We start from the raw sequence: 16,000 nt of genomic DNA, 5'->3' as shown, positions 1-16,000 counted from the left end.
ACCTCTCAACTTAGCGCTGGGCGATCCGCGGGAGTTATCACGAAAGGTTGAGCGCCAGACGTACACTTCCGTCACGTCAAATCCGAACGCGAAAGTAACACAAAAATCCCGCTTCACACTCGCGCGGAGTAGTTAGCCGGCCGCTCCAATATTGGTAGAGAGGCGGGGCGGTAGGCCACGGGTGAATGCTCGATTACACGAGACAACACATACAAAACGATACAAGGAATCACATACGCTCTTTGTAAAACAAATTAACAGCACGTTTATTCAAATAAAACAAATTAATAAAAATAAGTAATAATGAGAGAGTAGAACAATACAACAGGGACTTCGCTTAGCGCGCAAGTAACGGAACTTAAAAGAGAATAACTGAAGAATTTCAAAGCCGAAATTAACAGGAAAAGGCGTGAAAATAACAGTAGTTAGACAAAGACGCGGAGTCTGAAGACGACAAGGCGCGAGACGACGAGTAACGCGAGAACGCAAATGTTACGATCGCTACGCAACACGACATTACAATATGATGACGACGCGACATTTACGAAATGAAATCGACAGAATTCGCAATAACGCGAAGATAGTGGAAGAGCCGGAGTCTCACGCAGAATCCTACGAACCACAGCGCAAATATTCGACGCATGCAACGCGATTCGGCGAGCACGCGCCTCTACCAATGGTATGGCGGTCACGGCTTTCTCCCGTGAACGGCGCCTCTTCTCGTTACTACCCGGGGCGAACGTGTTTCGCACACATAACTCTACGATACGCGAATCCTAGCCTCTACGAGTCTTTGACAGCCCGCTGCGCTTGGGAGTCGATCGCTCGTTCTAACATTAATAAGTACGCCCTCGCGCATTGTACTACACTAAAGAGCTAGCACAATCCACCGAATCGCGAGTGGCTTTACAAGATTACATACGCGTTACGGGCAACCTCACCGGCTTCCTTGTCCCTCTGAGCCCTCTCCAAGGCTCTCACTCCACACGGGACGCTCGTCCTTCGCTCGTTAGAACAGGAATTTCTTGAGGATGCCGGACTGCCGATACGCTATCTACAACAGCTGGTGCGGAAGAGCGTGATCGAGACGCGAGGTGCTCCGCCAATAAAGGTTACACGTCACGTACTTTGCGACAGCTCGCTCTCAATGACCTACGCGACCCAATTTCACGAGGCGTCCTTTGATCGCGTTGCCCTTGATCCTCCTCCCTTGCAGACGGCCTTCCGGTTAGTCTAATCTCCCCGGGGTCGATACGGGAGGCTGGTTATAACTGAAGGATCCTCCGCTGCTGTTGGCCTCGTCGGCCCTTCCGCTGTGGCGCCTCGTCTAGTTTTCTGCCGTGCCGTTTGCCTCGCGGCTCTCGCCGCCATGCCCCCGCGGTAATTGTCTTATACCTCGACCTTGTCCTCTATTTTCCGCTGCTCCGCCAAGGCTGAATTCCGTGTCCCTCGGTGTTTTCGCCGAGTGAAGCGCCCGATACGCAAAATACAAAAAGAAATATATATAATTAGAATTCGCAAATAATATCGCCAATATGGCCCGCCGAGGATTGCGATACGCTCCCTGCACCTCCCGGCCGTTCTCGCTAGCGCGAGCTCGGGCCTTGTGACGGCGGAGGGACGCTGTGACGCCGCAGCTAAACTGCAACGTCACAACTCCCCCACGCCAAGAGGGACCGTACCGGTTGCAGTTGTCCCTTATAGCCACTCGATTTCGGGGTACACGCCACTCCGATACGCTATAGCGATCAAGATCCCCTTACGGGCCACCAAGAATCCGACAAACACAAATTCAAACACGAAGCCTAAGAAAGAAAAACACAGAAAAAAAAATCTCGCACAAATGATTTATTCTCGCCGCAAACTTAGAATATTTTTCGCAAATCATATACGAATTTAGAATACTTTCAACTATCCAAATTCGAACTTAGAATATTTTAATTTATCTAGAATTAAACTTAGAAAATTTTCATTTATTTCAAATCGGACTTATAAATATTTCGGATATTCAAACTTGGAGATTTTCGGAGGCTCGGACTTAGAAAATTTCCGCTTCGCAAACTTAGAATATTTCGCGAAACTCGGACTTACAATATTTCGCGAAATTTGAATTTAGAATATTTCGCGAATTCGAACTTGGAATATTTCACGAACACTGAACTTAGAAATTTTCTCGTTACCAAAAAAGACTCAAGGTGTCAACTTCCCTCTTATCACATTAATTCGAGTTTTTTTTCTATTCTAGAATCGGAACAGTGACCGTCGCGAGCGTTGCACGTGCGCGATTGCATTCTAAAGCGAAACCAACATTTGTAAAGGTGCGAGTTCTCATTAGTTAAGTAATATTTTTTTCTCTCATTATTAAAGCTGAAGTAGTGATGCTTATCTTAGTCGTTTTTTTTCTTTTCTTCTTTTCTTTCGTAGCTCGGATCTGGCCGTGTGATTGACGGTGTTTCGATCTTATATTGTTTACTCCAATTGGTGACGGGGGTAAGAGTGGAAGAGTTAGCGCTGTTTCGCGTTCTCTTTAGAAGCGCGGAAACGTCTCGTTCCCTGGGCAGCGTTCTTCCGGAGCGTGTAGACGGAAAGCGATCTCTCTCTCTCTCTTTCTCTCTCTCTCTTTCTATTTCTCTGTCCCAACCCATCCTACGGGAGACGAACTAGCCAACGGTGCGGGAAGGTGCGCGCTGTGTAGCGTTCATCCTTCCCCGTCAACTGCCCCTACAAAGTCTTCACGACTTTAGCGTAGGCGCGGGGATCGGCGCGCTTCTAAGCGTTCCGCCATTACAGACAGCACCGGAGCGAACACCCTCAGTGCCGCTACAACCAGGCGCCTCCACCTACGTGTATAGTGGTAGATATACATCTCCTGCTCCTGCCGATCTACGCCTTTAGACGATCCAGCGTCCTCCGCTTGAATCGCCTATCGCCGCACGAAGCACCGGCTGATCGCGCCGTCCAACGATTAACTAGCGAACTCCTATTTCACACAGCCACTCTCATATTAATTATACGTTCCAAGAACTAACGAAATGGCATCTCTCTGTGTCCGCTTGGCAGGGAGACTCTTGGAGATAACACTCCAATAAAATAAATAATAAAAAAGAAACAAAACGCACAATTTCGCGATCCTAATCCCGCCGGACGTAACACTTGGATAGCAATTGTTTACTAACAGTTTTTTAACAATTTCAATATTTAATTTATAAAACTGTTGGTCAGAGAGTAAAATCGCTTGACTTACCAGATTCACAATAGTGTTGATTTTGAACACATACGGGTGAGACGAAAAATAACACATCCACACAAAAAAAAGTGATCTGACCTGTATACCAGACCCATGTATTCCTATGGATTTTGGCCTGCTCAATCCAAATCTGATGTCAGAATTGGTAGATTGGTTCGCTTTTTCGAGGAAACCTCAAAAAAAGCTCGAAAATCCACGAAACAATACTTTCGCTGATGTACTCTTAGCCTACATAACAGAAACGATTCAGAATGTGTTTCTTTATGTATTTTGACACGCTGAGTTCAAATTTAGAATTTAGTTTATTAAAGTTTAAGGTTAATTAATCTTAAAACTCAAAATTCCATAAAATGGGCATTTTTGTTGGATGTACCCTCGGCTTGTGGAACAAAAGCACTTTCTGGCGCGTTTTCTTGCGTATCTCAAATTGCTAATCGAAAAAGACAGTTAAAAATTCTATGGAAAAGTTGTAGTAAATGCTATGCTATATTAAATTTTCCGCAATAGAAAAGAAGAAAAATCCCCACTATTTCTTTTTACTATATCGGATTCTTTTATTTTCAAACAATCTATGCAGAGGCATTCTCTTATGTTTGTTTCCTTTCGATGGTACTTCTCTTTTCAGCATCCAGCAAAAATCAGCCATCATATTCTCATCCCACCTGCCTTAATATCGATGCTCCATTTCTGCGATGTCCTGGATCGTTCTCCTTGTTTCTCACTATAATCACCTAGATTTTCTGGGAAGTAGTCTATATAAGAATCCAAGAAATGTAACTTAAGATTCATCAAGCAACCCAGTTTTCTAAAATTCTCAATCATTTCAGATATTATTTCTTTGTACATTGCACTTCTGTGATTTCCTAGAAAATTTTCAACAACATTTTTAAAACTCAGCCATCCCCCCTCTGCCCTATCTTAGCAGATTCGTTATGGAGGACTTAGAAACTTCATGTATTAGCAAACTGAACTTTAAGCCTAACGCTTATTATCGCTACGTGGATGATATATTTGCTATAATTCCGTTGACCGAATTAGATCATGTTAAACACATTTAACAATTACCACCCTAGATTGCAATTTACGTATGAAATCGAGAACAACAATTCCTTAAATTTTCTCAATGTGTCAATAATTAGAGATGGTCGAAATTTAATATACAATTGGTACAGGAAGCTCACGTTTTTGGGCAGATACATTAATTATTTTTCATCCCATCCGTATGTGTACAAAATCAACACTATTGCAAATCTGGTAAATCAAGTGATTTTACTCTCTGACCAACGGTTTCATAAATCAAATATTGAAATTGTTAAAAAACTTAGTAAACAATTGCTATCCATTATCAACAGACATATTAAAAAGCGAGTTAACATATTAAAGAAACGCTCCATTCTAAACTATTCCGACAACATTATTAATGACAGATTGGATGTTCGGAGAACAATTGTTTTACCTTATGTAAAGCATGTCAGTGAGGATGTGCGACGTATACTCAGTAAATATGTAGATGTACTGTGTAGAATACCAAAAAAATCTGATTGCTTGATAAAAAGGGGTAAAGATAAGATCAAAGATGTCATATCGACCGAGCTTGTGTATAAAATTAATTGTCATGATTGCAATCTGTCATACATAGGACAGAGACACCTAAAGACATGAATTAAAGAGCATCAAAATAATATAAAAAGCTCGTCTTCACATCATACGGTAGTTACTGACCACCGATTGTCCACTGACCATGAATTTCAATGGTCAAAACCAAATATCTTACTATAAAGAAAAACATTTTAAAAAAGAGAGATTGCGAAAATGTTCTTTATCAAAAAATTTAACAACAATATTAATTTACAAAAGGACACTGACAATCTAATACGTTATATGACAGAATTATAGGTAATGTTTAGTTACTTTTGACTAGTTATATTTTGTTCTAAACCAATCTTAATTTATGTTTTTGTTTTTAAAACGTGAATTTCATTTTTAACGATCTCTTCTTTCCATGGACAAAGGTTGCGGAGTACAAACGTGCTTTCTAACACGTCTCTCGAAACAACACTAATCCGTTTTTGCAAAATTAAATTCGATAGACATTCAATGTATTCATTGTAAAATAAATAAAGTATTGTTGCGTATATTTTTATCTATTTTTTTATATTGTTTTATTAAGCTTAAGTGATTAAGTTTGTGATAATTCCCATGTTAAAATTGGCTTGGTAACTGTACGTTCCTCTATAATTTTAGATTCACTTGAAAAGTGCCAGAAAGCGTCTGACCGAAACGTTGTTTCTTCTTATTAATAAATTATTGCCAGATTAGTCATTATCAAGAATTCTATTGTTGTTTCTTTACTGCTGGCAACTCTACAAATTGAATTGAAAGTTTTTCATAATATGCAATTCACAATTGCGATGTCATCAATATTTTCCACTTCCAATTTATTTCCGCATGAAAAATATCAAAGATATTAATTAAATAATCCCGCATAATTAATTAAAAAGTACATTAATATTTTTATCAATTTAATACGATCTTATTTTATTATTCAATATTAGCTATTACTAGTTTATTATTAAATTTTTAACTCCTTTAATTTTTTATACGTCTAAAAGCAAGTGCCTAAAAATATTATAGATAAACAAATTGAAAGATATAATAGTCTCACATACGAGATGTATGCGTTCGATCCAGAAATGCCTAAATCGGAAATGAGAAAAATTAATGACGCGAAGAATATGTTCTTCTTTTCGCAATCAATCCTGTTAGTTTCAATGTTAAGCAACCATTAGGCTTTATATTCCATCAATCAACAATATTGAATGTGCTTCTTTCCCAAGATAATCTCTTACCCTTATACTCAAGGTTTCAAATCAATGTTGCATGCGGGTGTACATTTGCATATCGTGCACATGTTGCGTGTGTACAGGATCTAATAATAGACGCGTGTGGTGAACAGATAAACACAAACATTCTTTATTAAAAACTGGATTTTAAAACAATAAATTTAAATTTATCGAAAAGCTGTGCAAAGATGGAATAAAGATCATTTTGAAGTAAATATAAAAAACCCGATTACATTTAAAGTAATTTCTAATGTATTCTTATGTTACATTTCTAACAATATAAGAAACATGAATTGTTCATACAACAATATAAGAACATATAAATTTTCATCTAGACTTCATTACAAGTTTTTTCCCACAAAAAAAAAGAATGTGAAAAAGTAAACAACTCTCTTCATCGGCATGAGAAATTTAGATGTAATTTATAGTTACACTACACGCACACAATAATTAATGTAACAATAATATTTCATGTATTTTCTATTTTCGTGTAAAATTAAAAGCAGTCCTACGCGAAAAGTAAGATTAATAAAATTATGAAGATAAACGAGTCCAACGTTTTGTTATGAGTGACACACTCATAACGATAAGGTGTCAGTAACATAATGACGTAAGTCGGTCAGCTGCAGTCAGCATCGAGCGCATCGCGCGAGGTTTCGCGCAATCCGCTCGACAATTAGCGCAATGCTCCTTAGACAGCACTTGCTGTCTAAGCAATAATTTGGAATACTGACCGATTTACGCCCTCACGCAATCCTCCTCTTCTTTCGATCCAACTACCAAATTATCGGATATATAAACCGGCGAAAGAAGGTGAGGATCGGGTCAATCTGAAGTAGACAAACTAAGACTACACACGACACTCTGCTTTGCGGGGTCGTGTATCGCCGAGAACTTATTGTAAATATATAACCACGACACTCTGCCTTGCGGGGTCGTGGACAACGAGCTAATAGACGCGACACTCTGCCTTGCGGGGTCGCGATCTACCCATTGTAACTGAATACAAAAATAAAAGTGTTCAAGACAAATAACGGTGTATGTGACGAAATACCTTCCTCGCGAGATCTCTGGCAGCAATCTCAAATCGTACTCACAACGAGGGGTACAACAGTTTACACTAATACTTTTACCTAATTGATTATTATCGTTAAATATCTTTCTTATATTAATTTTCCAAAAACTCTGAAACATTATAGAAAATATGTAAATGTTTCAAAGCATTTATATTCGATGCATTTATTTATTCATACATTTGTCTTTATTTATATAGTACCCCATCCTAAACGGTTTCAATATAATATTCCAAAAATTGAATCTGGCAAAAATATTTCAAACAAAAGTTATATGACGTCTTTAGACAAAGATAAATAAACTCAATTTTCAAAAAAAATCAATTTTTCAAGATAAAAGTTCATCACTATTTTTTCTAAATAAAATTTTACAGTTATGTTAATATATTAAACGGAATTATATTTTAAATATATATTATATATGGAATTATACTTTAAATATATATTATATAATTTTTAATGCAATTCTTTTAGTTAATGTATATATTAAAAAAATATTAAGGTAGATGTTATCTTCCGAACTATTTGTTAGTCGAAAAAATGTTTCAAGTGAATTTATTCTGTTTCAAGAGAGACATCTTTAAATGGATACATTTTTTCTAGGTAAAAATGTCCATAAAATTTTAATGTAATATTTATCTTGAAATTACATAATTTACATAAATTTTGTTTTAATATATAATATGATTCTTTTAATTATTCTGCACATATAAAATTATTAAAGTCAAATTATCCAAAAATAGTTTACAAGATATTTTATACTTCGTGTCAAAATATGTCAGAATACAATTTAAAATGTTTTATCAACTTTTTTGTAGTTGTGTTAATATTTTATGCACAAAATATGGTAAATTAATTGGTGTAAAACAAACACTTTTTATTATTTAAAAAAAAAGATAAATATGTGATTGTAACACATTCTAAAAAAATGTGCAATTTTTTCAAAACGTTTATATTCTGATGTGTTTTTAGTTATTTAATAATAGTAAGTTAATTCTCGGACCAATAAATATTCTAGCATGTAGATAAAGTTACGCATTCGGTCTGCAGCGATTAACTAAATCTAAACAATTTAGTGAAAAGTGTAACTATTGAGACAAAAATAAAATACTTTTGCAAAATTAGTAGCTTGATTTCAGTACCAAATTTTGATTTGGTTGCTCAAAAGATATGCAGATTTTTAATTCGTTGATCATTATTTATTGTAATACATAAATGCGCTAACAAAATGGTGAAACACAATTAAGAGAGAATTCTGCTAGCCCATTTATTATAATAAACAATAAGAAATGAATTGAAAACTTATATATTTTTTGATCAACCAAATCAAGAAAGACTTTAGTATGAAAATCAAGCAAGCAAAATAATTTTTAACCCTTTAACCCCTTCAGGGGCACATTTTTTCTAACAATTATGTTCGGATAAATCTTGTCGTTTCTGTATGTTTTAGATCATTCTAAAATTGATCAAATCCAAGATCAAAATTTAAAAATTCAAAATGGCGGATTTAATATGGCGCACGTCAAATATAAAAATTCAAAATTCAAAAAAGAGAATTTTTCATCATTGTTTATTTGTTAATAATTGTAAAATTCATGATTAATGCAAAACTAGTATAGTAGTGCATAGTTTTAATATTAGTATTGTATTATATTAATATTAACAAATATAGAACAGTTTATTTCACGATCATACGATGTAACAGACCTCAGTTGTATTTAAAAAATCAAAGAAAATGAGGGGTGAAAAGTATACTTCCCATCACCCTTGAAAAAGTTAAAGGACATATTTTTCTACTAAATGAAATATAAAAATGTATAGGTTTTTGAAGTCGCTGATTATGATTCTGATATCAGAATAAAATAAAAATTGGCGACTATTTTCGGCTAAATTTAAGTTTTTTTTTCGGTCAATTTGCATAAAAATACACCAATCTTTTCAGGTAGCTCATTACGATTCTAATGTCAAAATTATGAAATTTAAAATTGCAAAATATAGTGACTATTTTTAACCAAATTAAAAGTTTTTCATTCAATTTTCATGGAAATAAGTATACAAAGCTTTTTAAAAGTTGCATAAACTATAATTTAGAGAATATATGTATATTCCTTTCATTCTCATGATTCAGAACTAACAACGTATTTATGAAAATAATAAATAATAAATAGACCCTTCAGTTCTATGGCTAGAAGTCAACATGGTTAAAATAATCACTATAAATAAAATCAAAATATAAAAACATTACTGACAAAAAATGTGTTGCAAAAATCAATTGTGCAACAAATTATAAACAAATTATTAAATATTGACTGTATAAAAAATTGTCAACACCAAGTATCACCAATCAATTCTATGGCAAAATCTGTAAAAAAAACATGTAAAACTTTTTTCTTACAGTAAATATTTAAATACTTATTTATAACAATTTGTTGTAAAATTGATTTGTGCAATGTGTTTTTTATATCAGTAGAGGAGAAAAAGCGATTATAAACTAGATGTAAAGTTATAGAATTCACGATATTTTGTGTACTTTGTGTTAAAGTTTAGAGATAACCATCTAAATTACTTCTTTACATACTGTTAATACATCAGATATTAATCTTTTAACTTTAGTGTAACTGGAAGGATTTGAACATGGCTTTCAAATGACGTAATTAAATTCAATATTTAACATAATGCGTACATGTATTTGACGTAGGCAAAGATTATATTACCTACGTTCAGAAACTGAATCCCATAATTCAAATACAATTTAGTTATACCTTTATTTTACTTAGTAGTTAATATATTTTACTTTTTCTTTACTTGCACGAGTCCTGGGTGTGTAAATATAAATAAGCGGATAGAGAAAAGACACCAAATTTAGAACAGTTTTCTAAATTCTAACTCCCTTATTTTGTGGAAATTAAACATCGCACCATACGAATATCGATAAAAATATGATCTGCTTAGTTAATTAAAGAAATAAAAACACATATTTCATATATTCATATCCTTTTCTATGTAAAATCTTCTAAAAACAAATTCGTCAAAAGCGAGTTATATGTGCACGATTCAGTTTCTTGAGCAAGCCTAACAGAATAACATTGAGTCTGTAGAACTATATAATACATAATAAGGTATAATACATAATAAAGCAATAAAATGTAACATTAATACTTCGATCGTATACAAATTCCAAATTAGGCGCCCATTTTGTCAAATGCCCTTTTTGACATGTGTAACGAAAACAATTATTTAAAAAATACGAAACAGTACAAAAATTACTATACCATTTAATAAAAAATACTTTCTAATTTGTTTTATATTGGTGTTTTCAACATTGTTTTTCTAACTATTATTTAAGAAATATTGTCCAAAAACAAAGTGGTGTTCCAAATTCGGTGCCTTTTCCCTATGTGAAAGAAAAGAAGATTCCAGAAAAGTCCAAATCATCTGATGGAAAGCCGAATTTATTGCATGCTGAATACAGACGACTACTCGCTATAAAATCTCCGGACCGACTCTTTTTGTTTTCTTTCGATTACTCATCCCCAGTCTTATTCTCGATCTTTTCAATCGACCCTAAATATTTTTATCCAGTTATTACGATATTATCTATTTATTATTATCCGACTGTGAACTATTCTCAAATCACCGGTAATTTCGGGAAATTTCTCAATTACATCGATTCGATTTCGCGAAGACAAACGCTCGGGGGATTTAAATGACCTATTCTCGTTTGCGTTCGCTTTTTCCCTTTCTCTCTTACGGCCTATTCTCTTTCGCATCGAAAGAGTCGTTTATAATACTTTTACAATGCGCAAAGTCGCAAGAGTCTAATTCTTTTACATATATTTTTTATACTTTTCTATAATACTGTGTGCAAAATACTCACTTTTGTGGTACTGATGTGTAAAAATCACCAAAGAACGTTAATTTTTTGACATTTAGTCGATTTTTATCGATTTTTGTAGAAAGTTTTCGCCTTCAGAATTTTTCTGCAGAATATTTTGCAAAATTTTATGTAATTTTTTCTGAAGTTTTTTACCTTCAAAAAAAATTACATAAAATTTTGCAAAATATTCTGCAGAAAAATTCCAAAGGCGAAAACTTTATATAAAAATTTGTAAAAACTGCAGACATTCATGCACAAAAACATGCAATTTTTTGTGCAGTAATTTTTGCACAATTTTTTCCTAGGGTTCTTTCATATGTAAAGGCTTTTTAAATAAATGTAAATAAATTTCACTTAATTTTAAAAAAATTACAAAAATTTATTTTTTTTCTCTCTTAACTGCTCATAAATCAGCAGTTTTTTCAATATAACTGGAACAAAATATAGAAATCAATTAACCACAAATTACAAACATTTCTGTAAATTTCTTTTTGGTTGTGCTAAAATGACTGTGCCACCTTTATCGATGTATAAAACAGGTAAATATTTTATTTATATATTGTATCTTCTTAATGTTATTTGCACAATTTACATTAAATGTTCAAAATTACAAACAATAAATCAAGATAAGATTCAGTATAACGTTACAGCTGTAATAAATAAGATGTAATAAACTTTTATAAAAATTTAACATTTGAACATAGTTTCAATGATTTCTCTTCAATTTAATATACTTTCTATGAAAGACAAGCTGGTTTGGTTTTCACGCTTTCTGATTTTGAACATAATTATGCAATATGAGTATTAATGGGTAACAAAAAATTCTTTTTTTAATTATTAACTTGTTTTAACTAAAAGTGTTTAAAAAAACAAATCTTTTTATTGTCATTTTTTAATTTCAATATATACTTTGTGTGCTTAAAAAACTAGATTGTAGTTAAAAAGTGCAATAATAATAAAATTCAAAAATTTTTTAATTTAAAACAGTTAATTTTAAACAAGTTAACTTTAGTTATTTTTAAGCAATAAACTTTAATTTATTAATTATTTACAAAATCAAAAATTTATTTATAAAAAAATTATAAAAGAAGAAAGTATATTTCCACATACAAAAAACAATATTTATTCGTTACTTCATATGAGCTCAATTTACAAATAAAAGATTAAATTTAATTATTTATTTTGATAATCTCTATAATGATTGTATTGAGAATTCTTTTAATTATAATTGTAAACCAACTTTAAAACATTATGACATTTTAATTTAATATGATAATTTTTTAAATCAATTTTTAAGTTAATAAAATCTTAATAAAACTTTTAATCACATTAAGTTTTGTATAATTTTTAATATAACTAAATTAATTTTATAAGTCATTAACTTTAACTTAATTTACTTTAAAAATATTATTAATTTACTTTACTCTGTTAAACAGATACATTTACATGTATCTCGTTAAAAGATGTTTGCAAATATGAATTGGAAATAAGTTACAAAATAGGAAAATATATAAAACTATAATTTTTAAGATAATAATAAATATAGCATTGATATTGTAAAATTTAGCTTTTTAAGTTCAGAACATGGATTAAAGTAGTTTTAAAAAGTTTTAAAAAATAATCTATTCGAACATATTATATATCTACATGAGTATCGCTTGCGTGTGAACCTCGAAAAATTAAGAACAGTGAAAGATAAAAAAATATAATGCAGAAGAATAAACGGAATATTTTTCAATAACAGACTCGAAAATATTGTTACAAGGTCGTTAAATATATCAAACTGTTTACTAAAATGATAATTTTGGCGAGAGAAATTAAGGGACAAATTGTTTTTCGAGTCTATGTGCCAAATTATCATGTTGTTTGAACTGTTATTGACTGTTATTGTGTTGCTAGCAACGAATTGGAAAACATGACGCCTGTCACATTGATGGAATGATTTGATGTATTCGTCGTGTTTGTACAAAAATATTGAATAATAATCAAGTGATCAGTACTCACCACGACTCGTTCCAATAATTTCTTATTCATTTAGTTTGTATACTTTCAGAACCGCATCGCGACATTCACTTTACTTTTTAATATTCAAACTTGAACTGAATCACAACCGGTACTAACCTCTTCCTAACATGGAAGAGTGCAGCAAATACTAACCCAGAGAACATACATTGAGTACTAACTGGTACCACTAACTATGGCCACTATGGGTTGGTAAAGGTAAACTTCTGTTGTTCTCACGTTTCCAGCGTTTGTAGCGCCTCTCGATTATCCGCTTCGGTTTTGCGAAACTAAAAAGCAATATGGCTGTAAATTCAGACTGCGTTCCAATCAAAGGACGGGATTCATAGGACCGATCTTAAGCTCAAGCATTGTCTTAAGGGCCATCTACAATGGAGAGTCGTAGGCCGTAGCAGTAGTCGTAGAAAATGTCTCCACTTCGTATTGCTTTACTGTTTACAGCCTACAGCAGACATTGAGCCAATTCATTGCGTGCTTACGATGAGCGTTGGGGCATTCGGGATTAGTTTTTGGTCGCCTTTCTTTGATGGCCGGCTTGTATGTTATTGCTACGTCGTTTTTATTCTAGACAACATTGCCGTAGTTTTAGTGCTGTTACGGCTAAAACACTCCATTGTAGATGGCCCTTTAAGTCTAGCTTCGAGCCGACTTGAGATTTACTTAACCAATGAAATAACAGCATTGACGTCTCAAGATCGTGCTTAAGCTGGAACTTGAATAAGATTCGACTATGAATTCCGGCCAAAGAAGAATCTAAGGCCAGTATTCATAGTCGGATCTTATATTTAAGATCATCTTAAGTATTGTCTTAAGATGTCATCAGCCAATCACAGAGCTGTATTAGCATCTTAAGATATTGCTTGAGACGATCTTGAAATAAGAGCCACCGCATAAGCTTTTTCGTAACACGTTACGTTACGTTAAGTGCTCCATAAACCTAAGTTTGTACTTAAAATTAACCTTACATCAACGCACAAAGAAACTTTTAACGTAAGTTCTTAAGTTCTTACGTTAAGAATTTCTTTGTGCGTTGATTTAAGTTAAATTTTAAAAATTTTGTGCGGTGGCCCTAAGATTCGACTATGAATACCAGCCTAAGGCCGGTATTCACAGACCTAGTTTACACCGAGCACTTGGTACGCGTAACAAATAGTAAATAACTAGTAAACGTGTTTAATCATTAGCTGATCAGCTTAAATTCACTACTTTATACGCGTACCAAGAGCTCGGTGTTAACTATTCAATAGTCGAATCTTATTTCAAGATCGTCTCAAGCAATGTCTTAGGGAGCGTTCCCACCGAGCGCATCACGCGTCGCGTCGTCCTTCGCGTCCAATCAAAACGTCCCATTTTATTATGATAAAATATAATAGACGTTTTTATTGGGCGCGAAGGACGACGCGACACGTGACGCGCTCAGTGGGAACGCTTCCTTAAGATGCTAATACGGCTCTGTGATTGGTTGATGGCATCTTACGACTGTACTTAAGATGATCTTAAATATAAGAATCGACTATGAATACCGGCCATAGTCGATTCTTATAGAGCACTAAAAAAGTACCCAGTGAACACAATATAATATAGTAGCAGTGTAACAGCAATGTAATTTTACTCAGAACGTAACGTTACTCAGAAATTACACGTAACTTACATGTAAGTTACAATTTTCGACTCAGCAATATAACATGTTATAATTACATGTTATCTAACCGTCACACAACAGTTACAAAGAAAAATAAAATAAAATAAAAATTTCATTTTTTAAAAATTATTTTTATCAACAGCACACCCTTACGGAAAAAACACTCTAATTTTGAGAGTTTATACTCAAAATTGAGTGTTAATACTCGATTTTGGGAGTTTACTCCCAAATTTAGGTGTATACGCTCAAATCTTTAGTATTTATACTAAAGATTGAGTGTTAATACTCGAACATTGAGTGTGTATAAACCCAATGATTGAGTGTACCAAAGTTTGGATTTGAATACTGAATATTTGAAAGTATGCTGTCAACATTTGGATATGACACTCAATAAATGAGTGTATACTTACATATACGTATTAATAAAAAAGCAAGACGGTGATTGGCCACCGCGATGCCGCTTTGCCGCGTCCTGTGTGCAGAAGTCATCACAGATCTGATGTAGCAAACTCGCGTTCTATACCTGCCGCGTTTTCGCCGTCATGTCATGACGGCAGGCTCTGCTCGATTTCTGCTGCATTTTTGCTGTCAGTACTTCATGTGATACATCGTGCTGTATTTTCGCCAAGTTTCTGGTATCGCAGCGTGATAGCAAATATGTCAAATTTCTAGCTACATTTTATTAATTTAATGTGACATCATGACATATCTGTTTTTTTATTTAATTTTTAGTGATATATTGCGTCAACACACAATGTCTGATTTTTGTTTTGTTAATGTCTTTAAATTTTGTTGTACTTTTGCTGCATTTTTGGGGGCACATTGTGACGCAAAGTCTACTCGATTTTTGTCGTGTTTCTGTTAATGTTAGTTGAAACGGGAAACTGTAATTGCTTGCTGTCCAACTTTTGCCAGCATAATATGTGTCAAAATTTTTCAGTTCGTGCTCTCGGCAAGTTTGGCTATCTGGGTATACCCAGAGAACATTATGACGTCTTAAAGACGTCTAAAAGACGTCTTATATTTCTATAAGACGTCTTATAAAACTATCAGAAAGACGTCTTTTAGACGACTTTAAGACGTCTTATGACCCGATTTAAGACGTTTTTAAGACGTCTAAAAGACGTCTAATTTTTTTTATTTATGACGTTTTTGAGACGTCTTATATAAAAATTATTTAGACATCCCTGGCGAAAAAATTTCTACAAAATTCTAAAAAACTACAAAAATTTACAAAAGTATTCCAATTCTGGCATTTTTTTGTAGTTTTTACAGAAAAATGCTAAATTTGAAACA

General features: G+C 33.5%; 1 protein-coding gene across 2 annotated transcripts in view; it reads right to left on the bottom strand.

Annotated features, from left to right (window-relative positions):
• The window catches only part of LOC105830827 (tubulin polyglutamylase TTLL5), a 239,101-nt gene extending 225,834 nt beyond the window's left edge, over positions 1-13,267 (bottom strand). For both annotated transcript variants that reach the window (XM_036286732.1, XM_036286734.1), the window contains exon 1: positions 13,045-13,267. The gene's annotated coding sequence lies outside the window, so the exon portion shown is untranslated. The remainder of the gene's footprint in view (positions 1-13,044) is intronic.
• Positions 13,268-16,000: the final 2,733 nt, after the last annotated feature.

Source organism: Monomorium pharaonis, chromosome 5 (assembly GCF_013373865.1).
Source record: "Monomorium pharaonis isolate MP-MQ-018 chromosome 5, ASM1337386v2, whole genome shotgun sequence".
Taxonomy (NCBI): Eukaryota; Metazoa; Arthropoda; class Insecta; order Hymenoptera; family Formicidae; genus Monomorium; species Monomorium pharaonis.
The sequence above is the reverse complement of the archived record's forward strand: the minus strand, read 5'-3'. Positions and strand labels throughout refer to the sequence as shown.